The sequence below is a fragment of the Xyrauchen texanus genome, chromosome 2 (genome assembly GCF_025860055.1).
Source record: "Xyrauchen texanus isolate HMW12.3.18 chromosome 2, RBS_HiC_50CHRs, whole genome shotgun sequence".
Lineage (NCBI taxonomy): Eukaryota > Metazoa > Chordata > Actinopteri > Cypriniformes > Catostomidae > Xyrauchen > Xyrauchen texanus.
In genome coordinates this window covers 63,658,238-63,685,826 of record NC_068277.1, presented here as the reverse complement: position 1 = coordinate 63,685,826, position 27,589 = coordinate 63,658,238, and positions in this window count along the sequence as shown.

The window sequence follows — 27,589 nt, the reverse complement described above, 5'->3', positions numbered from 1 at the left end:
TGGGCTTACCCTAGCAACCGAGTAACAAATCACATATTTCTGCACCAGAAAATCGTACAGACTTCTGGTTTGATTTATTTATGACCACAATTTTTGTTCTTTTCAAGTTATAGCATGCTGTTTCACGAGTTTTGCCACGACAAGCACCACTCACATTTTCTTCAGGAAATGTACCTATCTAGTTATTTTTATTTTTATATCTCTTAACAAAACTTCGGCACCTAACTCGTCCTGCACCGTTTGGCGTAGACCCACGAATGAGGTGTCAAATCGAACGGCCTATTGAGGACACGTGTGCTATGACTTTTATAAGCGATCGGAGTACGGTATTTGCCCCAGGGGCAAAAAAGCGGCCGAAAAATCCCATAGACTTAACATTGCGACAAACTTTGACGCGTCACAGCTCCAAGCGAGGATTTCACAGAAACGTGTGATTTGCCACATTTGAAGAGGCTGGCAGGCTCTGTAAGAGCATACCTCAATATGGGGTAAAAGTTGCACCCCTGGGGGCAGGAGCTGCCCAAAAATGCCCCAATTGACTTATAATGGTGTAGGACGGCCCATGAAATGAAAAGGCATAGGGATTTGCTATTGAACATAGCTCTGGATCACAGTGTCATAGAGACGAGGGGTGGGCTCATTTTACTCAGACGACCAATCAGTCTCTCAGGATCATTGTGAAGCTATCAAGCCACGCCCTAGCAACCATTTAGAGCACCTTAGCAACAAGTCCCATAGACTTCTATTGAAAGACATCAAAGGGATATCTCCGGATAGAAGTGTCATAGAAACACAAGGGTGGTCTCGTTTGACTCTGGGACAGCAAACAGCCAATCATGCATCACCTCAACACTTCCTAGCCCCTCCCTAGCAACCATTGTCGAACACCTAAGCAACCAAAATCCATAGAGGGATATCTTCCATTCTGAATGTCACAGAGGCATGGGAGTTGGTTTATATCATTCATACTGACAAGCAGCCTTTGGAGATTCATGATTGGCAGCTGCCAAGCCACTCCCTAGCAACTAAACAGAGTACCCTAGCAACCGTTTAGCAATAACTATATCTCTGCACCAGAAAATCAGAGAGACTTCTGGGTTGATTTATTTCAATCAGGATGGCAAGGACACTTGATAAGTATCACTATGGTAACTGCCTAGCAACCAGATGGGGTTACCCTAGCAACAGAGTAACAAATCACATATCTCTGCATCAGAAAACGTAGAGACTTCCGGGTTGACTTATTTCAATCAGGATGGCAAGGAGACTTCATTAGTATCACTATGGTAACTGCCTAGCAACCAGATGGGCTTACCCTAGCAACCGAGTAACAAATCACATATCTCTGCATCACAAAAACATAGAGACTTCCGGGTTGACTTATTTCACTCAGGATGGCAAGGAGACTTGATTAGTATCACTATGGTAACTGCCTAGCAACCAGATGGAGTTACCCTAGCAACCAAGTAACAAATCACATATCTCTGCATCAGAAAAACGTAGAGACTTCCGGGTTGACTTATTTCAATCAGGATGGCAAGGAGACTTCATTAGTATCACTATGGTAACTGCCTAGCAACCAGATGGGGTTACCCTAGCAACCGAGTAACAAATCACATATCTCTGCACCAGAAAATAGTCGAGACTTCCTGGTTGACTTATTTCACTCAGGATGGCAAGGACACTTCATTACTATCACTATGGTAACTGCCTAGCAACCAGATGAGGTTACCCTAGCAACCGAGTAACAAATCACATATCTCTGCATCAGAAAAACATAGAGACTTCCGGGTTGACTTATTTCAATCATGATGGCAAGGACACTTGATTAGTATCACTATGGTAACTGCCTAGCAACCAGATGGGGTTACCCTAGCAACCGAGTAACAAATCACATATCTCTGCACCAGAAAATCAGAGAGACTTCTGGGTTGATTTATTTCAATCAGGATGGCAAGGAGACTTGATTAGTATCACTATGGTAACTGCCTAGCAACCAGATGGGGTTACCCTAGCAACCAAGTAACAAATCACATATCTCTGCATCAGAAAAACGTAGAGACTTCCGAGTTGACTTATTTCACTCAGGATGGCAAGGACACTTGATTAGTATCACTATGGTAACTGCCTAGCAACCAGATGAAGTTACCCTAGCAACCGAGTAACAAATCACATATCTCTGCATCAGAAAAACGTAGAGACTTCCGGGTTGACTTATTTCAATCAGGATGGCAAGGAGACTTGATTAGTATCACTATGGTAACTGCCTAGCAACCAGATAGGGTTACCCTAGCAACCGAGTAACAAATCACATATCTCTGCATCAGAAAAACGTAGAGACTTCCGGGTTGACTTATTTCAATCAGGATGGCAAGGAGACTTTATTAGTTTCACAATGGTAACTGCCTAGCAACCAGATGGGGTTACCCTAGCAACCGAGTAACAAATCACATATCTTTGCACCAGAAAATAGTAGAGACTTCTGGGTTCATTTATTTCACTCAGGATGGCAAGGACACTTCATTACTATCACTATGGTAACTGCCTAGAAACAAGATGGGGTTACCCTAGCAACCGAGTAACAAATCACATATCTCTGCCCCAGAAAATAGTACAGACTTCTGGGTTCACTTATTTCAATCAGGACGGCAAGGAGACTTGATTAGTATCACTATGGTAACTGCCTAGCTAACATCATGTTAACACATGCTAGCATCGCCCAGCGAAGTGCTAAAAATGCTAAAAACGTGCTAGCATCATGCTAACACATGCTAGCATCGCCTAGCGAAGTGCTAAAACATGCTAAAAACTTGCTAGCATCATGCTAACACATGCTAGCATCGCCTAGTGAAGTGATAAAACATGCTTAAAACGTGCTAGCATCGCCTAGCGAAGTGCTATAAATTGCTAAAAACGTGCTAGCATCATGCTAACAAATGCTAGCATCACCTAGCGAAGTGCTAAAAAATGCTAAAAACGTGATAGCATCATGCTAACACATGCTAGCATCGCCTAGCGAAGTGCTAAAAAGTGCTAAAAACGTGCTAGCATCTATCTGTCTATCTATCAATCTATCTATCTATCTATCTATCTATCTGAGGGTCAATATCTATCTATCTATCTATCTATTTGAGGGTAAATATCTATCTCTCTCTCTCTATCTATCTATCTATCTGACGGTAAATATCTATCTATCTATCTATCTCTCTATATATCTAAGGGTAAATATCTATCTATCTGAGTGTCAATCTATCTATCTATCTATCTATCTATCTATCTATCTATCTATCTATCTATCTATCTATCTAGCAACTAAGTTAAACTTTTTTAACACTACACTGTAGAACTGGCTCATTAGAGTCATTCATTTGGGAATCAGACTACACTGGTCACACTGTATGTTTCACATTGTAGATTCAAAAGATCCGGCTCATTAGAGTCATTAATTTGGGAATCAGACTACACTGGTCACACTGTATGTTTCACATTGTAGATTCAAAAGATCCGGCTCATTAGAGTCATTAATTTGGGAATCAGACTACACTGGTCACACTGTATGTTTCACATTTTAGATTCAAAAGAACTGGCTCATTAGAGTCATTAATTTGGGAATCAGACTACACTGGTCACACTGTATGTTTCACACTGTAGATTCAAAAGAACCGGCTTATTAGAGTCATTAATGTTGTAATCAGATTACACTGGTCACACTGTATGTTTCACACTGTAGATTCAAAAGAACTGGCTCATTAGAGTCATTAATGTTGTAATCAGACTACACTGGTCACACTGTATGTTTCACACTGTAGATTCAAAAGAACTGGCTCATTAGAGTCATTAATGTTGTAATCAGACTACACTGGTCACACTGTATGTTTCACACTGTAGATTCAAAAGAACCGGCTCATTAGAGTCATTAATGTTGTAATCAGATTACACTGGTCACACTGTATGTTTCACATTGTAGATTCAAAAGAACTGGCTCATTAGAGTCATTAATTTGGGAATCAGACTACACTGGTCACACTGTATGTTTCACACTGTAGATTCAAAAGAACTGGCTCATTAGAGTCATTAATGTTGTAATCAGACTACCCTGGTCACACTGTATGTTTCACACTGTAGATTCAAAAGAACTGGCTCATTAGAGTCATTAATGTTGTAATCAGACTACACTGGTCACACTGTATGTTTCACACTGTAGATTCAAAAGAACCGGCTCATTAGAGTCATTAATGTTGTAATCAGATTACACTGCTCAAACTGTATGTTTCACACTGTAGATTCAAAAGAACTGGCCCATTAGAGTCATTAATTTGGGAATCAGACTACACTGGTCACACTTTATGTTTCACACTGTAGATTCAAAAGAACTGGCTCATTAGAGTCATTAATGTTGTAATCAGACTACACTGGTCACACTGTATGTTTCACACTGTAGATTCAAAAGAACTGGCTCATTAGAGTCATTAATTTGGGAATCAGACTACACTGGTCACACTGTATGTTTCACACTGTGGATTCAAAAGAACCGGCTCATTAGAGTCATTAATTTGGGAATCAGACTACACTGGTCACACTGTATGTTTCACACTGTAGATTCAAAAGAACCGGCTCATTAGAGTCATTAATTTGGGAATCAGACTACACTGGTCACACTGTATGTTTCACACTGTAGATTCAAAAGAACCGGCTCATTAGAGTCATTGATTTGGGAATCAGACTACACTGGTCACACTGTATGTTTCACACTGTAGATTCAAAAGAACTGGCTCATTAGAGTCATTAATGTTGTAATCAGATTACACTGGTCACACTGTATGTTTCACAGTGTAGATTCAAAAGAACTGGCTCATTAGAGTCATTAATTTGGGAATCAGACTACACTGGTCACACTGTATGTTTCACACTGTAGATTCAAAAGAACTGGCTCATTAGAGTCATTAATGTTGTAATCAGACTACACTGGTCACACTGTATGTTTCACACTGTAGATTCAAAAGAACTGGCTCATTAGAGTCATTAATGTTGTAATCAGACTACACTGGTCACACTGTATGTTTCACACTGTAGATTCAAAAGAACCGGCTCATTAGAGTCATTAATGTTGTAATCAGATTACACTGCTCACACTTTAAGTTTCACACTGTAGATTCAAAAGAACTGGCTCATTAGAGTCATTAATGTTGTAATCAGACTACACTGGTCACACTGTATGTTTCACACTGTAGATTTATAAGAACTGGCTCATTAGAGTAATTAATTTGGGAATCAGACTACACTGGTCACACTGTATGTTTCACACTGTAGATTCAAAAGAACTGGCTCATTAGAGTCATTAATTTGGGAATCAGACTACACTGGTCACACTGTATGTTTCACACTGTAGATTCAAAAGAACTGGCTCATAAGAGTCATTAATTTGGGAATCAGACTACACTGGTCGCACTGTATGTTTCACACTGTAGATTCAAAAGAACTGGCTCATTAGAGTCATTAATTTGGGAATCAGACTACACTGGTCACACTGTATGTTTCACACTGCAGATTCAAAAGAACCGGCTCATTAGAGTCATTAATGTTGTAATCAGATTACACTGGTCACACTGTATGTTTCACACTGTAGATTCAAAAGAACTGGCTCATTAGAGTCATTAATTTGGGAGTCAGACTACACTGGTCACACTGTATGTTTCACACTGTAGATTCAAAAAAACTGGCTCATTAGAGTCATTAATGTTGTACTCAGACTACACTGGTCACACTGTATGTTTCACACTGTAGATTCAAAAGAACTGGCTCATTAGAGTTATTAATGTTGTAATCAGATTACACTGGTCACACTGTATGTTTCACACTGTAGATTCAAAAGAACTGGCTCATTAGAGTCATTAATTTGGGAGTCAGACTACACTGGTCACACTGTATGTTTCACATTGTAGATTAAAAAAAACTGGCTCATTAGAGTCATTAATGTTGTAATCAGACTACACTGGTCACAATGTATGTTTCACACTGTAGATTCAAAAGAACTGGCTCATTAGAGTCATTAATGTTGTAATCAGACTACACTAGTCACACTGTATATTTCACACTGTAGATTCAAAAGAACTGGATCATTAGAGTCATTCATTTGGGAATCAGACTACACTGGTCACACTGTATGTTTCACACTGTAGATTCAAAAGAACTGGCTCATTAGAGTCATTAATGTTGTAATCAGACTACACTGGTCACACTGTATGTTTCACACTGTAGATTCAAAAGAACTGGCTCATTAGAGTCATTCATTTGTGAATCAGACTACACTGGTCACACTGTATGTTTCACACTGCAGATTCAAAAGAACCGGCTCATTAGAGTCATTAATGTTGTAATCAGATTACACTGGTCACACTGTATGTTTCACACTGTAGATTCAAAAGAACTGGCTCATTAGAGTCATTAATTTGGGAGTCAGACTACACTGGTCACAATGTATGTTTCACACTGTAGATTCAAAAGAACTGGCTCATTAGAGTCATTAATGTTGTAATCAGACTACACTGGTCACACTGTATGTTTCACACTGTAGATTCAAAAGAACCGGCTCATTAGAGTCATTAATGTTGTAATCAGATTACACTGCTCACACTTTATGTTTCACACTGTAGATTCAAAAGAACCGGCTCATTAGAGTCATTAATGTTGTAATCAGACTACACTGGTCACACTGTATGTTTCACACTGTAGATTCATAAGAACTGGCTCATTAGAGTCATTAATTTGGGAATCAGACTACACTGGTCACACTGTATGTTTCACACTGTAGATTCAAAAGAACTGGCTCATTATAGTCATTAATTTGGGAATCAGACTACACTGGTCACACTGTATGTTTCACACTGTAGATTCAAAAGAACTGGCTCATAAGAGTCATTAATTTGGGAATCAGTCTACACTGGTCACACTGTATGTTTCACACTGTAGATTCAAAAGAACCGGCTCATAAGAGTCATTAATTTGGGAATCAGTCTACACTGGTCACACTGTATGTTTCACACTGTAGATTCAAAAGAACCGGCTCATAAGAGTCATTTGTTTTGGAATCAGACTACACTGGTCACACTGTATGTTTCACACTGTAGATTCAAAAGAACTGGCTCATTAGAGTCATTAATGTTGTAATCAGATTACACTGGTCACACTGTATGTTTCACACTGTAGATTCAAAAGAACTGGCTCATTAGAGTCATTAATTTGGGAGTCAGACTACACTGGTCACACTGTATGTTTCACATTGTAGATTAAAAAAAACTGGCTCATTAGAGTCATTAATGTTGTAATCAGACTACACTGGTCACAATGTATGTTTCACACTGTAGATTCAAAAGAACTGGCTCATTAGAGTCATTAATGTTGTAATCAGACTACACTAGTCACACTGTATATTTCACACTGTAGATTCAAAAGAACTGGATCATTAGAGTCATTCATTTGGGAATCAGACTACACTGGTCACACTGTATGTTTCACACTGTAGATTCAAAAGAACTGGCTCATTAGAGTCATTAATGTTGTAATCAGACTACACTGGTCACACTGTATGTTTCACACTGTAGATTCAAAAGAACTGGCTCATTAGAGTCATTAATTTGGGAGTCAGACTACACTGGTCACACTGTATGTTTCACATTGTAGATTAAAAAAAACTGGCTCATTAGAGTCATTAATGTTGTAATCAGACTACACTGGTCACAATGTATGTTTCACACTGTAGATTCAAAAGAACTGGCTCATTAGAGTCATTAATGTTGTAATCAGACTACACTAGTCACACTGTATATTTCACACTGTAGATTCAAAAGAACTGGATCATTAGAGTCATTCATTTGGGAATCAGACTACACTGGTCACACTGTATGTTTCACACTGTAGATTCAAAAGAACTGGCTCATTAGAGTCATTCATTTGGGAATCAGACTACACTGGTCACACTGTATGTTTCACACTGCAGATTCAAAAGAACCGGCTCATTAGAGTCATTAATGTTGTAATCAGATTACACTGGTCACACTGTATGTTTCACACTGTAGATTCAAAAGAACTGGCTCATTAGAGTCATTAATTTGGGAGTCAGACTACACTGGTCACACTGTATGTTTCACACTGTAGATTCAAAAAAACTGGCTCATTAGAGTCATTAATGTTGTACTCAGACTACACTGGTCACACTGTATGTTTCACACTGTAGATTCAAAAGAACCGGCTCATTAGAGTCATTAATGTTGTAATCAGACTACAGTAGTCACACTGTATGTTTCACACTGTAGATTCAAAAGAACCGGCTCATTAGAGTCATTAATGTTGTAATCAGATTACACTGGTCACACTGTATGTTTCACACTGTAGATTCAAAAGAACTGGCTCATTAGAGTCATTAATTTGGGAGTCAGACTACACTGGTCACACTGTATGTTTCACATTGTAGATTAAAAAAAACTGGCTCATTAGAGTCATTAATGTTGTAATCAGACTACACTGGTCACAATGTATGTTTCACACTGTGGATTCAAAAGAACTGGCTCATTAGAGTCATTAATGTTGTAATCAGACTACACTAGTCACACTGTATATTTCACACTGTAGATTCAAAAGAACTGGATAATTAGAGTCATTCATTTGGGAATCAGACTACACTGGTCACAATGTATGTTTCACACTGTAGATTCAAAAGAACTGGCTCATTAGAGTCATTAATGTTGTAATCAGACTACACTGGTCACACTGTATGTTTCACACTGTAGATTCAAAAGAACTGGCTCATTAGAGTCATTAATGTTGTAATCAGACTACACTGGTCACACTGTATGTTTCACACTGTAGATTCAAAAGAACTGGCTCATTAGAGTCATTAATTTGGGAATCAGACTACACTGGTCACACTGTATGTTTCACACTGTAGATTCAAAAGAACTGGCTCATTAGAGTCATTAATGTTGTAATCAGACTACACTGGTCACACTGTATGTTTCACACTGTAGATTCAAAAGAACTGGCTCATTAGAGTCATTAATGTTGTAATCAGACTACACTGGTCACACTGTATGTTTCACACTGTAGATTCAAAAGAACCGGCTCATTAGAGTCATTAATGTTGTAATCAGATTACACTGCTCACACTTTAAGTTTCACACTGTAGATTCAAAAGAACCGGCTCATTAGAGTCATTAATGTTGTAATCAGACTACACTGGTCACACTGTATGTTTCACACTGTAGATTCATAAGAACTGGCTCATTAGAGTCATTAATTTGGGAATCAGACTACACTGGTCACACTGTATGTTTCACACTGTAGATTCAAAAGAACTGGCTCATTAGAGTCATTAATTTGGGAATCAGACTACACTGGTCACACTGTATGTTTCACACTGTAGATTCAAAAGAACTGGCTCATAAGAGTCATTAATTTGGGAATCAGTCTACACTGGTCACGCTGTATGTTTCACACTGTAGATTCAAAAGAACCGGCTCATAAGAGTCATTAATTTGGGAATCAGTCTACACTGGTCACACTGTATGTTTCACACTGTAGATTCAAAAGAACCGGCTCATAAGAGTCATTTGTTTTGGAATCAGACTACACTGGTAGTGTACCCTACACACACAGACAAAAAGGGCCTGTGAGCCCTGCATCTCTCCCTCTCTCTCTCCCTCAGAGGATTTATTTTATCAAGCAGCCAAAAAGTAATGACCTAAAATCTTCATAGCCACACCCTAAAACATGCTAAAAACATGCTAGCTTCATGATAACACATGTTAGCATCGCCTAGCGAAGTGCTAAAACATGCTAAATAAGTGCTAGCATCATGCTAACACATGCTAGCATCGCCTAGCGAAGTGCTAAAACATGCTAAAAACGTGCTAGTATCATGCTAACACATGCTAGCATCGCATAGCGAAGTGCTAAAACATGCTAAAAACGTGCTAGCATCGCCTAGCGAAGTGCTAAAAAATGTTAAAAACGTGCTAACATCATGCTAACACATGCTAGCATCGCCTATCGAAGTGCTAAAACATGCTAAAAAAGTGCTAGCATCATGCTAACACATGCTAGCATCGCCTAGCGAAGTGCTAAAATATGCTAAAAACGTGCTAACATCATGCTAACACATGCTAGCATTGTCTAGCGAAGTGCTAAAACATGCAAAAAACGTGCTAACATCATGTTAACACATGCTAGCATTGCCTAGCTAAGTGCTAAAACATGCAAAAAACGTGCTAGCATCATGCTAACACATGCTAGCATCGCCTAGTGAAGTGCTAAAACATGCTAAAAATGTGCTAGCATCATGCTAACACATGCTAGCATCGCCTAGCGGAGTGCTAAAACATGCTAAAAACACGCTAGCATCATGCTAACACATGGTAGCATCGCCTAGCAAAGTGCTAAAACATGCTAAAAACGTGTCTATCTATCCATCTATCTATCTATCTATCTATCTATCTATCTATCTATCTATCTAGCAACTAAGTTAAACTTGAAACTACTTTAAACTACAAACTAATTTAAACCTTAAACTAATTTAAACTATAAACTACTTTAAACTTCAAACTACTTTAAACTATAAACTACTTTAAACTAATTTAAACTAATATAAAATTCAAACTTCTTTAAACTTCAAAGTACTTTAAACTATAAACTAATTTAAACTAATTTAAACTACTTTAAACTATAAGCTACTTTAAACTAATTTAAACTAATATAAACTTCAAACTACTTTAAACTATAAACTACTTTAAAATAGAAACTACTTGAAACTAATTTAAACTAATTTAAACTTCAAACTACTTTAAACTTCTTCAAACTTTCTGGTCCAAACTTTCACAAGCCAACTTAAAGTTTGTACTAAAACTTTTTAATCTAGTTGTTACTTTAAAGGATATAGCAGACTTTCATATATATGCTCTGGTCAAGATCAGGCATGTCAGCTTTATTCATTGGGCTATAGTTTGATTATTCACAATGGTAAGAGCTAAAGGGACATGAGATTCATTTTTATAGTTTAATTTTCTTTTGAAATTTTGATTGTATCATACTGATTTCTGTAAATTTATCAAACAGAGATATACAAACCAACTAGCACAAAACATTTCATAGTTGATCAAACTTACTGACATTTGTGCTGCTCTTTTCCTTCAGCATGATGTCATTAAGGAACTGACTTTTAGTTAAAGCTGAAGTATGTCATTTCTGTTTCACTAGTGTCACCAAACGAAATTTCAAAATAAAATTGTTTTTCAAAACAGCTTTCTGAATATGCCCCTCGTCTGTCGTTGTTCAGCAAAGATATAGTTCCGCCCCCAACTCACACCATTGGTTGAGCAACTGTTATTGTCTCTCTTATGACGGGTCGCTCAAAAGAATTTTATAGCGCCACCAAAGACACAGTTTTTAAGAAAATGAATCTGTAAATGGCTTACTTATAGTTATTTCTGCATATTAAGCTGGGATAGATTTTTTAACACTGAAAAAGTTACATCAGCTTTAAATAGATTTTTACAAAAATCATAACTAATCCTTAACTAAACCTGGAGTGGTGGTGGCATAGTGGGCTAAAACACTACACTGTTAAGCAGGAGGTTGTCAGTTCAAGGTTGTCGGTTTGATCCCCAAGGCCACCACCATTGTGTCCTTGAGTAAGACACTTAACTCCAGGTTGCGCCGGGGGGATTGTCCCTGTAATAAGTGCTCTGTATAATACATTGGTACTCAGAAGGTTGCTGGTTTGATCCCCACAGTCACCACCATTGTGTCCTTGAGTAAGACACTTAACTCCAGGTTGCTCCGGGGGGATTGTCCCTGTAATAAGTGCACTGTATAATACATTGGTACTCAGAAGGTTGCTGGTTCGATCCCCACAGTCACCACCATTGTGTCCTTGAGTAAGGCACTTAACTCCAGGTTGCTCCGGGGGGATTGTCCCTGAAATAAGGGCACTGTAATTCGCTTTGGATAAAAGTGTCTGCCAAATGTCTACCATCACAAATGAACCATGGTTTCACTACAGTAAAGTTTAACCATGGTATTTGTAGTAAAAGCATAGAAACCATCCTAGTTACTGCAATATTACAATAGTAAAACCATGGTTAATATCTGTTAGGGCTTAACTCAACCCCTAATCAAAGGATGCTGGAACACATACGACTGAAAGGCCACGCCCCTTACCGGAAACAAACGCTTTTCTGAACCCGTCAACTCTGCAAGGAAATTAACCTTTATTTCTTATTATAAGTAGTATTAAAGGAGATATTAAGAGTGAGACAGAAAACGGAATAAGAAGAAGTAGGCCTGTCGCGATAATTAAATAACTGTCTGATCGCAGTTATTGGATTTACCTCAGATAACAGGGATTATTGTGCACTTCAATTCCAATCACATTTTAATGCCCAAATAAGGGAATTTTAAGCGAATATATAAATGCCATGTTTTTGTGACATTCAGTTGAACTCCGAGCATCACTGAGCAGCACTGTGAACATCAGCCAGATCGGCTTCTCTCCGGAAGAGCGCAAACTCCCGCAAAATAAAAATACAAGTATAAACCGGTTTCACTTTTAACGATTGTGTAATGGCAAATATTTCTGGTTTATACACACATTTACATAGAGGAGGAGACATCGGCTTTCTGTGCAGTGATGAAATGATGAAAGGAAATCTCAAAGGTTTTGTTCTTGGGTTAAATCAAAGCATTAAATGAATTTGTGAAAAGGAAGAAATTAGGACTGAAATATTGTACTATTTCATAATAGAAAATAACGTTATATATATACAAATAATTTAATTTTTTTATGAAAAAGCAATGTTGTAAATTAGTGTTGTCAGTCGCAATTTTTTTTAAATTAATTGCAGATTTGTTTGTAGTTAATCTCGATTGATCGCTGGAATTTGACACATATATACTTATTTTCCTTTTAAAATGCATTTATTTCCATTTAGTAAAGAAAATAAAACAATATGTAATAATATAATGCTTTATTATCATTTTCCACAGTATAAAGATAGAAATGCACTAAAATAGCACCAATTCAAGTAACATTAAATGTTTTCCAAAGTCTTAATGGGAGATTGACTAATTGAAAGAATTAGTCCCCATAGGTTTAGTATTCATTCATATTTTCATTCATTTCACTGAGTGGTGGTGGCATAGTGGACTAAAGCACATAAATTGTAATCAGAAGGTTGCTGGTTCAATCCCCACAGTCACCACCATTGTGTCCTTGAGTAAGACACTTAACTCCAGGGTGCTCCGGGGGGATTGTCCCTGAAATAAGTGCACTGTAAGTCCCTTTTTTTAAATTTATTCATCTCATAACATCTATGCATTTGCATCTTCTGTGTACAGGCATTTATTCCTGCTCTGTGAAAATACATCTAATACATCCACTTCAGATGCAGCTTCTGTGCCACCTTTGCCGTGTAAAGATGGCTTTAGTCCACATAGGTTGCATTTTCATTGCAATGGGCATTCAATCTCTTAAACTGTCATCCTCTACAATATTAATCTGAAATGAATTCTGTTTTTTTTTAAGCTTTAAAATGCTATCCAATATCTGAATTGATGAAATGTATTCTGAGCTTTCATTCGTGGGATAGGTCAGCAGTGCAGTTATAGTCATATAGTTGATTTCAAAATTATTATTTAAACAAACAAACATTATTTTTGTTTGTAACACAAATTGCCCGCAAAAGAGTCAAATAGCAGCCCTAGAGCACTTTAAAACATTTATAGTGAACTAAGACAGGAAGTCAATTACATCTGGACCTGGTGTAAGTAACATTCTGGCCAGAAATGTTCTCTTGTGTTGTGAATTAAAAAAAAAAAACATAAAAATTTTCCTGTTTGGAGGCAATGAAATCGCTAGCGTCTGTAAAAAACAACTTTATCATGTCTACTTATAAAACAATTACCAACTGAATAGGGTTTAATTGTGTATAAGAAACTCTCTCAGATAACATCTGTCTGAAATTACTGTTTGATTTCGTTCGTCTTGTTCAGTTATACCAATTAGACATCTGTGAGACAGTGTGCTGTGTTATTACATCACTCAAGCAGACAGACAGACAGACAGACAGAGAGACAGACAGACAGACAGACAGACAGATAGATAGATAGATAGACAGACAGACAGAGCCATTTCATGAATGCATTCAGTCTTATTAATGGAATGAGAAACTGAAGAGTCATTTTGAAAAAGAGTTAAACCTTCTGAAGATCGTGGTGACAGATTTGTGGGTCATTTATTATCTGTAATGAGTTGAGCATGGTGTGTGTGTGTGTGTGTGTGTTACATCACTGTTTCAGCATCGCATTACTAGCGCAGATGCAAGTTACAGACACACACACTTTTTTCTCTCTCTCTCATTGGTGTGTGTGTGTGTCCCCTTTTTTCGGCCAGTCAATTCATTATTCTGAAAATCTTTGGCGGATTGTTCGCCACGCCTCGTGCAGTGACGGGAGTCCGCCGCGCCATCTGTTTCCGCAGCGGGAATGCTGTTCTGAGATGCGTGCAGGTGTACTTCTGAGCTGGGTGCCACTTTTCATGAATACTGTACAAAATAGGACCTGAGACTCATTTTAGTCTTTTGTTTTTTTGGTCAATAAATGGTCAGTGACAGGAGGCTCTTAACCTTCAGTTAATGTCAAACTAACTATTATATGAGCTGTTTTATTTTACATACATTTTATAAAAGGTTTGCAAATCTTGCAACTTTATCACCAGAAATTGAGATTTGTGTGATTTTGTGCAATGGGAAATCTTATAGAAATAAACATCTAAATAAATAAATACAAAAATCTATACCCCATTGGGTAACAGGATTGCAGCTTGTTTTTGCAAATTGGCCTAAATGAATCTGTCACTCAGTATGGATTATTTAGTGTGGGATCAAATGTTTGTTTGTAGTTATTTATAATTTAAATTTCACATAAATTGAATTTTTGACCTTTATCATTCTTTGACAACAGGTTTGAATGGTTGTGCTTGATAAATGCAGTCAACACTAAAGTATTTGTCAAAATTAAGAAAGTTAGTTGAAATTTTGTTTTGAAAAGAATTGAGAAATTCAGAAAATGTGATTATTTATTTGTCTTCCCACCATGCTGTAGAAAGGGTCCACAAATGATGTCACTTTCTCATCACAATTTGAAGTAATATTATTTCTATATTTATTATAATCATGCAGCAACAGCGCTACACACAAAATCTGGAAAACAATTCAATATTTGTGATAATTAAAATGAGTTAATATTAAAGTCTGGGTGATTATACAATAATAATCTATATGTTAGCATTAGTTAATGTATTAGATATCATGATCTAACTATAAACAATAATTTTTCACAGCATTTTTTTCATTTTGGTTATTGCTAATTTATGTACTATTGTTCATTGTTAGATCATGTTAACTCATATTGCATTGACTAATGTTAACATATACAATGTATTAGTATATGTAGAAACAAATATTAACCAAGATGCATACTGGAATATTGGTATTTCATGTTAACTGTTATTAATGTTTGGAATGTGTTTCATTAGTAACACTAATTACACACTCATTAGTCTGCCTTTGTGTGAGCGCACAGTTTCGGTTGAATTCTCTGCCATGCGCTCTTCGGTCTGTCTTGTTTCATGTCAGTAGCATGGTGTCTGGATCCTGACTTCCTGTCTGGTTTGGTTTCGGTCTGTGTCGGGATCCGGACACTCATGCTCCATGTCTGTCTGTTATTGACATGGGTGCATCGCGCTTGTATCATCTTGGCGGTATGCGTCAATAGATGATATCTGTCTCTCGCGAACACTGGTGCGCCTCACGCCACGCTTGTGTTGCGCTCCGAACCTGTGTCGCGAGCTGTCTTCTTGTTTTGCTGATGTTTGGTCACTTTGGTCAGAGAATTTGGGTTTGTGTGTGGCCGAACTCTCGCACAGATGTCCTGTCTTGTTTTTGTCACCTGTTGCATGCATATACGATCAGGTTTTGTTTAGTGTGAGAATGCATGGCATCACTATATTTGGCGCTGCTACACATTCTCTCATCTTGTTTGTCGGTTGCAATGGGCATATATTGCCTTATTATCTTGGCGATGTGCACTCATGCCATTCGGGTGTTTTGTTGTCTTGGGAGAGCACTTGTTTTGTTTCTGTATCACTGCGTGTCTCTCTGTCTTACATCATACCCCGCCTCCTTGTTTGCCCATTATTAGTTTATTAGTCACACCTGTCTTGTTTACCTGTTGATTTCTCTCCCTCTTTTAGTCTCCTCGTGTTTGCTGTCCATTGCCAGTTCATCTTGTTTCCTGTCTTGTTTGTTCTCTCATGTTGGTCCTGCCAGAGGGTCTGTTTACTCCTTCCCTGGTTCTCATGGCCCAGTCTGGTCGGTCCTGTGCCCTATTTTCCCTACCCCAGCCTGGATACCCTTTTTCCCCTTCAGGGTAGTTTATGGTTATTTTACCCCCTCGTGGCAGTTTTAGTTTGTTTTTGTTGTATTTAATAAATACCTGTTTTTGAACTCTGTGATTGGGTCCTGTCTCTGACATTCTGTGACACTTCTAACACCAAAAACATGTCTGTAATGCTTAAATTAATCAGACCCAGTGTAGCATATTCTATGAGTGTGTCAAAATGTGTTCTTGGTGGGAGAGCTGGTTGATCAGAGTAATATTTATTTTAGCTTCTAGAATGAAGAAAGGCTTTGTGCTTCTAAAAAGTGAATCACTGGTTTGTCATGAATTGTCTCCTACGCATCATCTTTCGTGAAAATCTGTACAGAGTTTAACCTTTTGAGGCAGCAATGTCCAATTATTAGAGGATAAATCATCTCAAACAAATATTTCTGTGGCTGCCAAATCTCTAGAAATAGGCAACTTTTGGCACATTCAAAATTGGCGGCCAATATTGTTACTTAATGTTGATTATAAAATCACACCACAGTTCATTCAAGACGATCCAATTCAATTCGCTGATGCACTGCTAGATTGTAAACTGATCTGACTCTTCTCACACCTCAAACGTACACATTCCTACCTGTCAAACACAGAGGCTGAGTATCTTTAGAGTTTTAGATGTACCTTCCTCACTGTCATGTAGAAGATGAGGTCTTGTGATGAATCTATCTGCCTGTGGTGACAGATGGCTGTCGAGCCATCAACAGCTTTGCTCAAACTTCTGCAAAAGGTCTTATGGGAAGGTCTTTCTCTTGGATGGGTTTCAATGCTGCCATCTCTGTTGATTGATTTGGCAGACAACTGTTTTGATTATGCAGTGTAACTGGCAGTGTTGTAGAGAAACTAACAAAACGTAGCAATACTACTAACTACATTTTCCTGTGGCTGTTTGCAAAACAGACTAGCTTTTCAAGGAACGAGTTTCTTTCCTTGAAAGAAACCGCTTTAATTATTTTACGAACAAACCAATTCACTAAATGAATCACTGTTTCACAAATTCCTTTGAGGCACTTCATAAAGTCGCTGTGAAGCATTTTACGTTTTTTTTTATTTGTTTGTTTTTTGTAGCTAAATATTTAAGTAAATGATTAAATGAGTTTTTTTTTTCTATTGTAATAGTTTTCCTAGTATTTAGCACATATATCTGTTCAGGTTTAATTATCTCACCCTCATTATCATCCTAATTTTTTTTGTTCCAAATATATACTTATAATGGTTATATCATCTGATTTAGACATGTATTTAAAACGATGTTGCCCCCTTAAAGAACTTAAATGCAGTTGCCTATTTTCTTTAGTAGGTGTAGGTGTTGATAACTAATGTTTTTTAAAAGGTTAGCTGTAATTTAACTACTTAAAATTATCTTGAACAACTTCATAATATTATCAATATCCCTTGAATTGAATGCAAACTAAACCTACAACAGAAGGAAGATTTACAACTGGACATCAATCCCATATTCCTACACAGTTGTTGATGTCCTTATAAAATCAGGTGTGCACGCAGGTGTTATCAGTATTTTTGTCTTGCTTTCTTGTAAAAAAGTCTTGTTTTCAGAGAAATCGAGCAGCACTTAATGAGGTTTATACTTAACACTATGTGCCATGAAAAAAAAGACTTGGTTTCTCTTTGATTTAGATTTTTTTTACCCCACTGCCCATTTTTTTCTATCTTGGGTAACACTATAAAAACTTTTATTAATAAATCATTAATAATTTCATTGTAATTTATTATTTAGTAATAAATGCTTAACATAATATTAGTTAATGTAAATTTAAATACAAATGTTATTAAACTTTCATTCCTATATGGCGTTGCAATTTTTAACATCTATAAATTATTTTAACAAATGTTACGTAATGTTTATGAAATTGTTTGTTTATGTAAGCATGCTTTTACTATTTACACTTCATTACAAATAATGTATTAATTAGTTGTTCATATGTTTGCAGTACCCAATCTAAAGTTCAAATTATTTCTACATTGTAAATGTTTATAAAGATTTACTAATGATTATTTAGTACATTTCTGGGCATTGGACTTTGAGCTACAGTAACAAAAGATTGTGTAAGGGGTTGTTTGTTAAATTTCATTATATGCTTGATACAGACATTAATAAAACATAATAATAAGAGCAGCCTACATTTATAGAAAAACTGTTTATTGCCTTAATAACACACTGGTAACAGGGCCAGTGGGGACTGCCCAGGTCCACCTGACAGGGGGACCGTACCGCGGAAAATACATCACAGGGTTATGGTGATAACTTGCACCTTGTAGAATTGAGAAGTGAAAGTACGCGTTCTTGTACCGCTGCGAACCAATCTTGATGCCGGACTTATGCTAGAATGGGAGTTTGTGCAGAGCCTGGTTTAGAACTCGCAGTTCCAAGATTAGCCTCAACCCACCTCCTTTTTGGGGTACGATGAAGTAAGGGCCGAAGAAACCCTTCTCCATCTCGGCTGGAGGGACAGACTCTATCACAACCATTTGTAAGGTTTCCGCGCGCAGGGTGATGGCTTTTTTGCCGTGCACAGAAGTATGGTGGACTCCTGGTGAACTGAATCACGCAGCCAGGTCAAATGGTCCTGGCCAGCTAGTGCGATGGGTTGGAGAGCGTAAGCTACGCGTCTAAGCTCTGCGCGAATGGCACTAAGGGGACGATCGCTTTTGATATACCCGGTGGGGCTTCGCAGCGGCGGTGAGCAGGTAGTGTTGCATCGGGAGGCAAAGTTGCGTCCTGAGACATGTGTGCTTAGAAAAAACTCAAAGCACTTACCTTGCTCCGCGTACCTGGCAGGGGGATGGTTAGTGACTGAGGAGGAGGTCCTAGTGAGGTGTCCTCTGGACTCATCACAACCAACCAGCCGGGGTTGTGAACGTTGTACAGTCGTGGGTGTGGAGGTGAAGTTTCTATGTCCAGAGTGCCACTTTGCCTGTAAGGGTTTAATGCCGGTCCGCCATGAGAACGGCGTTTGCGGGCACCGGCTAGGTTACCCAAGGGATGAGGAAATCGCTCTCTTATTAAAAATGTGGGTACCGCAGCTCGAAGGGGGTGCGGCAAATGAAAATAAGGAAACCAAGGATTCTCCTCCAGGCCCTCCACCGTGGCTTGAGCGGCGCCCTGACCCGAGGAACCGATAGTCTAGCCATGAGGGTTGAGGGGAGGACGGAGGGTTCCAATCCAGGGCAAGAATATCAGACATCTGGGTGTCAGCCTCGAACTGGGTGGGAAAACCCAAAGGTGACAGCCCAGCAGAGTCCTCCATGTCAGACGCCGTGATGCTCTCCGATTCAAAGGCTACATCTTCATCCTGCTCCATGGCACCAACGGAGACATCAGACTGGCCATGAGGCAAGCCGGGTGGTTTGTGGGGTTTTACCTGGAGAAACTGTGCCCTCTGAACTCCCCAAATCGTCTCCATCGCCAGCCAGGTCGTCCTAAATCCCGCTGGAAGGAGAAACGCAGGGGAAGGCTGGAGTGGCACTTCCTTTAAGGAAGGAAAGCTGTGACCGCAACGATGCCATTGTCATGTTCTTGCAATGAGTACATGAGCAATCCACAAATGCTGCCTCGGTGTGATCACAACCCAGGCACACGAGACAGCTCCTATGGCCGTCAGAAGCGGAGACATATCTGCCACATCCACGAACAACGCAAAGGTGGAAGGGCATCTTGAGAAAGACGCGTCTTTAAAAAGACGTTTGACGCCAATGCGTTTACTCTTTTAGAGAAATTATGTACTTTTAAAGGAGTTATTGCTCTTTTAGATCCCTGTCGAAGCATCCAGGGGTGTGGACTGCACTGGTGTGCAGATGAGGGAGAATGCTGTTGGTAATGTGCTGTAGATCAAAGAGCAAAGCTCTCTAGAGGTGAGTGGAACAGAATTGAGTTTCTCAGCTCGCTGATCACTCAACCGCTCAGCTCCGAAGAAAGAATCTGACTGAACAGATGCACGATCCCCGCCTTTTATACCCGTATGCAGGGATGCAGTGCAGGATATACGGCTTATACCCACTTCTTTATAAGTCTGCATTGCTTATACCGACTTCTAAATCCCCTCTGATGCAAATCATTCAGTAGTATCCTGCATTAGCCAAAAACATGACAGTCCAGCATATGATCAAATCAAATCAAATCACTTTATTGTCACACGACCATATACACAAGTGCAACAGTAGGTGAAAGACTTGTGTGCAGTTCCGAGCAACATAGCAGTCATGACAGTGACGAGACATATACCAATTAGAATAAACAACATATTTACACAACAAAATTTACATATCAAATGTACACATACTTACACAACACAATAATTATATACAATGTACAGTAAACAATACACACAATATAGAATACACATACAATAAAAATTAAAAGTATATATATATATATATATATATGCTGTAGTTCTATTGTGGAGAATATAATTATGATAGTCCAGTGTGATATATAAGATTAATAAAGTGCAGTGCTGATTATTGATCCTGATAGATCAAGTGTTCAACAGTCTGACTGCTTGGGGGAGAAGCTGTCATGTAGTCGGCTGGTGCGGGTCCTGATGCTGCGATACCGCCTGCCTGATGGAAGCAGTGAGAACAGCCCATGACTCAGGTGGCTGTAGTCTCTGATGATCCTCTGAGCTTTTTTCACACACCGCCTGTTATATATGTCCTGGAGGGAGGGCGGGAAGCTCCGATGGTGTTTCTGGCAGTTCGCACCACCCTTTGCAGGTCTTTGCGGTTGTGGGCGGTGCTATTTGCTGAACCAGGCGGTGATGCAGCCAGTCAGGATGCTGTCTACAGTGCTGGTGTAGAACCGTGTGAGGATGTGGTGGTTCATTCCAAACTTCCTCAGCCGTCTCAGGAAGAAGAGGCGCTGGTGAGCCTTCTTCACAACGGCCTGAATGTGGACGGACCATGTGAGTTCCTCAGTAATGTGGACACTGAGGAACTTGAAGCTACTGACTCTCTCCACCAGTGCTCCATTGATGGTGATGGGGCTGTGTTCTCCATCTTTCTTCCTGAAGTCCACAACAAGCTCCTTGGTTTTACTGACGTTGAGGGAGAGGTTGTGCTCCTGACACCAGCGTGTCAGAGTGTGCACCTCCTCTCTGTAGGCTGTTTCATCATTGTCAGTGATCAAACCTACCACCGTTGTATCGTCAGCAAACTTAATGATGGCATTGGAGCTATGTGTTGCCACACAGTCATGTGTGTACAGGGAATACAGGAGTGGGCTGAGAACACAGCCCTGCAGGGCTCCAGTGTTGAGGGTCAGTGATGAGGAGATGTTGCTGCCCATTCTAACCACCTGACGTCTGCCTGACAGGAAATCCAGGATCCAGCTGCACAGCGAGCTGTTTAAGCCCAGAGCCTGGAGTTTCTCATCAAGCTTGGAGGGCACTATGGTGTTGAATGCTGAGCTGTAGTACAAACAGCATTCTCACATAAGAGTAGCTAATCCAAATTGCAGTGTTTGCCCCACCACGGTCTCATAATGAACCGAAAACATTTTTACACTTCTCATCTAAAATATTTTTGCACTTCTCAGTCTCACAAAAACATAAAATAAAAGGCTGTGTTTTCCGCAAATCTCACGTACCAGTCAGTTCCTCACCCGTTGCTGTAAACTCACGCATTCGCAGATATGCACTGGAGTATTCTGTCTGTTATTTGGTTGAGGACGACGACAAATCTTTGAGGTAAGTAACGTTAACTCAGCCCTATACATTGTGAATAAATCACTCACATATGCGAGTAAATTACTCAGCGTTATAAAATGATGCCGCACTTTCAATAATTAAATGAACATTTCACTCGCCAGTGATAGAGTTGTGTAGTTTCGAACACTGAGTCCCTTTTTCTGAATACAAACAGTTGAAGCGGGATTCAGCCTCGTCTTTCCCTGCATGCTGTCTGATGCACTTGTGTCGTTCAGTTATGAAGATTAATCACTTCTCAAGCGTTCTGATGTGCACGCCGTCTACAGAGACTTTTGCCAAACTCCCATTTTGGTCATTATGCTATCGTTAGCAGTCTGAGGTAACGTTAAAAGATAAAAAGCTGAAACTGACATCACTAGTTTGTAACCTGCTTTTCAGAATGGTTAGGGCATGAAATTGTTAAAGCTACAGTAGTATTTATTCAGTGGAAAATGTGTTTTCTATATAAACATGATGTTTTGTTAAATGAGGCCCTGTGAGAGATTAGTTAGCACCACAGACTCCAGCTCTGAGTGAAAAATGTGGGTCGGGTTGTGTCAATCCAGCTAATTTTAGCCAGTCGCTTTTGTCGAGGCAGGCCTTGGCTCTGTCAATTAAACCCTGGCTGGGGGTGAAGAGCATCATGTATATGGGGAACTATTGGGGGCGCTGTTTCTCAATTCAATTAATTTCAAAGTTGCCTACTGCAGCTTTAAGAGCACAACACTGTTTACAAGAGCACAACACTAGCCTCTTTATTTTGCTCTCAAAGTGCACCAGATGGAAGTATTTAACTTTAAAATGTACAACATTTTCTTACGGGGGAGCATGCCCATGAACCCCCCTAGAGGCTCAGAGGTCCACCCCCATAGTCTCACAAAATCCTGTGGGAAACACTGCAATCGCATGTGAATAAATGCAAATATACCCTAAAAATATACCTGCAAGGTTAGAGAATAGTTGTCCAATTTTCATGTGTGGATGGAATAAGGAATAGTTCACGCAAAATTCATAATTATGTAGTTGTCTCTTCCTATAGTCTTTGGGCCAGTATTGATTGCAAAATCTGCACCTCTTCTGTGGCTAATATTCATTTCATAATGATTCTTACTCCGTGAAGTCAAGCAGCAGAAGTTAAGTGACAGTGTGCAAAAACTATTGGCCCATTTTGGGGTGGACTAAATATGCAAGACTAGTCTTACACGTCACTGTTTATATAACACAGGGCGTTCATCCTTTGCTGGGCCACTTTAAAAAAAATGGGGACATAAAATAAGACATGCAAATTCTGTTTGCCAATTTTTCATTTGACTCCCAAAAGAAGCCCCTTGTGTCACTACAATTAACACAACATCGAGTGAGTGACAGAAGGGGAAATACTGATTAATTAAATTATGTATTTCTTTATTTATTTTGCAGCGTGACCAAAGTTTGCTTGATGTAGTCTTGAAATGTAGGTCAATTAACCCAAGACATTGCTTGATCAGGTTGGGTTCAGATCGGTTATGAGTTGATAAATAGTCTTAATGTTGCTTATACCTCTCCAGTACACCAGTTTGAGAACTTTGATTTGTTAGGTGGGTCTACACAGTGTTATTTCCCAGAACTGAAGGTTTCTCTGTGGGTTAATTCTGAGTGGATTTACCCAGCAGCTGGAAAGAGAGCTCTAAAAAACACATTCTCAAGTCTTCCCTACTGAATGCATAAATTAACAACTTAAACTATCCTTTGCTGGTTTACTAGTTTACTGGTCTTCCAGACTGGTCTGTTTGATGTATTTAAGGGGGTTTGGCCACTTGTTAGTTGGTAAGGCTGGGTAGACCAGGTAAGACTAGCAAATGAACATGCAACACCACCTGGTAATTATTTTACAAATAGGTATTTCCACATCAAACTAAATATTTAGAAAGATAGAATCAAAATTAAATAAAAAATATAGCCGCAAGTGGCAATCATCGGGGGCCACAAGCATATTTGGTTTTTGACATGATGAAAACGAGAGTGTGAGGTTGAAAATATATATATATATATCTCCGCCTTGTTTTCATTCCCATCAGAAATGTACTATACCACTACTGTGAATTAGGTCTAAGGCTATTAAGTCATCAAAATGTTGTTCATTTGACCATTGGTGTGCATCTGGCAAATTAAACTAATATAGCATTTAGTACATAATTTTTTCTGATTTTTCAGATTCACAATGAATGGGTGTGGCTAGATTTTGTTTCTGTTCTCATTAATGCACACATTGACACAGCAGAGTAAAGAGTGTAATAACTCTCAAGGATTACTTATCTCGTGTCTCACTCTAGTGAACAAAATTGATACTACATCCTGAACTGTCATTTAGTGTTGAATTACCTGATAATTTTAAAGTGTTGCTGAAAACAGAAATTGATGAAATTTGTCAAAAATGACCATATTTGGCTGAATAGATCCTGTGGATGCCATGGACCCATTTGTTTTGCTGTCAAATTTCAACTGCTTTGATCACAGTTATAGCACCCCTAGTATCATAAATTGTCAACATTTTGAACATGCCCTCAGAATGATCTGTTGTCCATGTGTTTTAAGTTTTTTTAAAGTTTGATTATCAGAAGATATTTGACAATTAGTCATTGTAAGACATTCCCAAAAATGTATTGCCTCATATTTTACCGAATCAAAATTACTTTGATTACTTTTTGTCAGGAGGGTGTTTAAAAGATCTAAAAGAAATTTGTGCAAATAGGACAAACAGTCTAGGACAAGTTTGAAAGAGTGATATAAAAGTTCTTGCGGAAATGGAAATCCATGTGACCATTCACATGGATTGACCATTCACATCCATTCAGGAGTTATTTATAAAAAGGTTAATTAGTTTATTATAGTGCCACAGTGTGGCCAAATATCGCAAAATTTGATTTACAGATTTGTGTACAGACCTTTCTTGTGTACAGTAAGTTTAATGTACATCAGCCAGAGGATCCCACTCAGCCTTTCCCGAAGTGTCTCGGTTCTGCTTTTCAGTCGTAAATACTGTCTCGGTTCAGACATAAGCACATACATAGATTTTCTATCCTCACCTCCCTCTATGAATGAGAAGACCAGGTGGCATTCCTTTGCAATGACTATTACTGATCAGTGAGTATTACAATTTCTACAACACTCTTCAAATTTGAAACTTCTTTAGACTTGTGGCGGAGAGATCATTGTATTTCTGGGTTGTCTTTGCACTTTTATTATTGTTTTATTAGATTATAAAAACCTGTTCAGCACAAAATATTTCCATTAATATAAACTTCAGCTTCTCTAACTTTAAAAATAACAACATATCTTCTTTCAAAAGATTCTACAACTGTGTCCATACTCCAAAGTGTCCAGTAAACACCACCATTTAAGTTCAGGTATGTCATTTTCAAAAAAGGGGTGCGTATCAACAAGTTAAACGACTTCGGAGTTATGACAGATTTTAGTTGTAGCACCCTTATGGGTAGAATTGTAAAAGAAATTGTGTATATCCTCAAAATGTCCTGTTGCCTATGTATGCCAGGTTTCTTTTATTTTGACTTTGCATTGAATAGATATTGATCAATGAATCCATTTGTGGAATTGTGTTGCTAATATCTTCTGAAAAAATTGGCATTTGATAAATTTTTGACAGGAGGGTCTGCAGAATATTGTATACCAGTTTCCATGCAAATCAGACAAATAGCATAGGAGGTGTTCGGAAAAGTAGGTTTTTCAGAAAATTCAGAATGGCACACGAAATCGGCGTAATGAGCAAAAAGCTACCCATGTCGATCAGATTATTCATAAGCAGCTTATGGCCATTACAGCGATAAAGGAACGCAGTTTAAGTGACACATTGTGACCAGTTCATTTAAGAATGACGTAATGTTTTATTTCTAAGATGTCTCACTTTCAGCATGGATTGAATCTCTGTGAAGTTGCGATCAGCTCTTCTTATGGACCATCTCGCAGACGGTGTAAAAATGGACTGGTTTGGCTAACAGACTCAACAGAAAATCAAAGATCCTCCCTGGACAAAAGCGAGATTCTGAAAGGATTGTCGGAAGAACACATCCGTGACTGGATAAAACGCCATCTGCTGCCGTTCCAGCTCAAAAAATTACAATACAGAGAAATGTGACGCGGTGATCTCCCTTGAGCAGACGCAAATTATGATCTTAACAGATGCGTTCTTTCCTGAATGACTCAAAATAATGCACACAAGCCACATGAGCGGCAATTAGCAGGACAGGTAGCAGAGAGAGGAACATTTTATTGCTCTCGCAGAGCTCAGGAGATGAAATAGAGTTCTCAATTTTGTTTCATTTAAGTATCTACTTTGTCTTAGATTGTCTTCAGGTAACATTGTCTCCTAGATGTCTTTAATACAATAAAAATAGACACAAATGGGTCAGTTGTTGACATACAGAAGCACAACTCATCTCATCAGCTCTTGATAGAAGATGAATTTGATGTTGAGATCTCTGGATGAATTCTTGTTTTAAGGATATTAAGATATTTTTACTGGCAAACAAAACAAAAACAATTTTTCTTCTTTTGCTGTGTGAAATAAATAAACAAACAGATAGCAAGAAAGCATTGTGTTCTTCTCTCTGAAGAAATGCAGGTATGTCTGGCTTCTAATTTCTCTTCTCTCGGCATTAACTGGAGATCACTCTACCTATGGAATGGTACAACATAAACTCACCGATACAAAACTAGAAACAATTAAAACAAATTTCCCTATAGCATAAAAAGAAGTGGAACATGTCTGGAGAACAAAGGCATGTGAGGCACATATCAGCTTTCCTTAGTACAAAATCAGTACTGATTCACTCCTGAGGATCTGAACACATGTCTTTGATGCACTGAATGTGTGAAGAGCTGATATGAGCACTTGTGTACTGACAGCGGCTTGATCCGCTCACTGTCTCTCTCTCTCTCTCTCTCTCTCTCTCTCTCTCTCTCTCTCTCTCTCTCTCTCTCTCTCTCTGTCTGTTCGAATGTCCTACAATTCTACCTGTCATTATTTATTTATTTGGTAACACTTTGCAATAATGTTGTATTTGTTCAAATTACAAAGTTAACATGAACCAACAATAAACATTATTTTTAAGGTATTATTAGTCTCGGTAAAATGTAATGTTTATTTATTCTAACTGGTCTGTCTGTCTGTCTGTCTGTCTGTCTATCTCTCTCTCTGAGTGTATGGGTGTGAGTAGAGTACGTAGGCGAGAGCGGCTGATTGTTTATTCGTAATTTCTTGTTTCCTTTTTTCTTTTTCTATCTCTTTATTCTTTATTTTTCTTTCCTTGATGTTTATATTAATTATTAATTTTGTAAGTGGTTTGCTGTTTGTTTTTTGCACGTTCGGTTTGGCGTTTGCATGGCGTCTGTTCCCACGG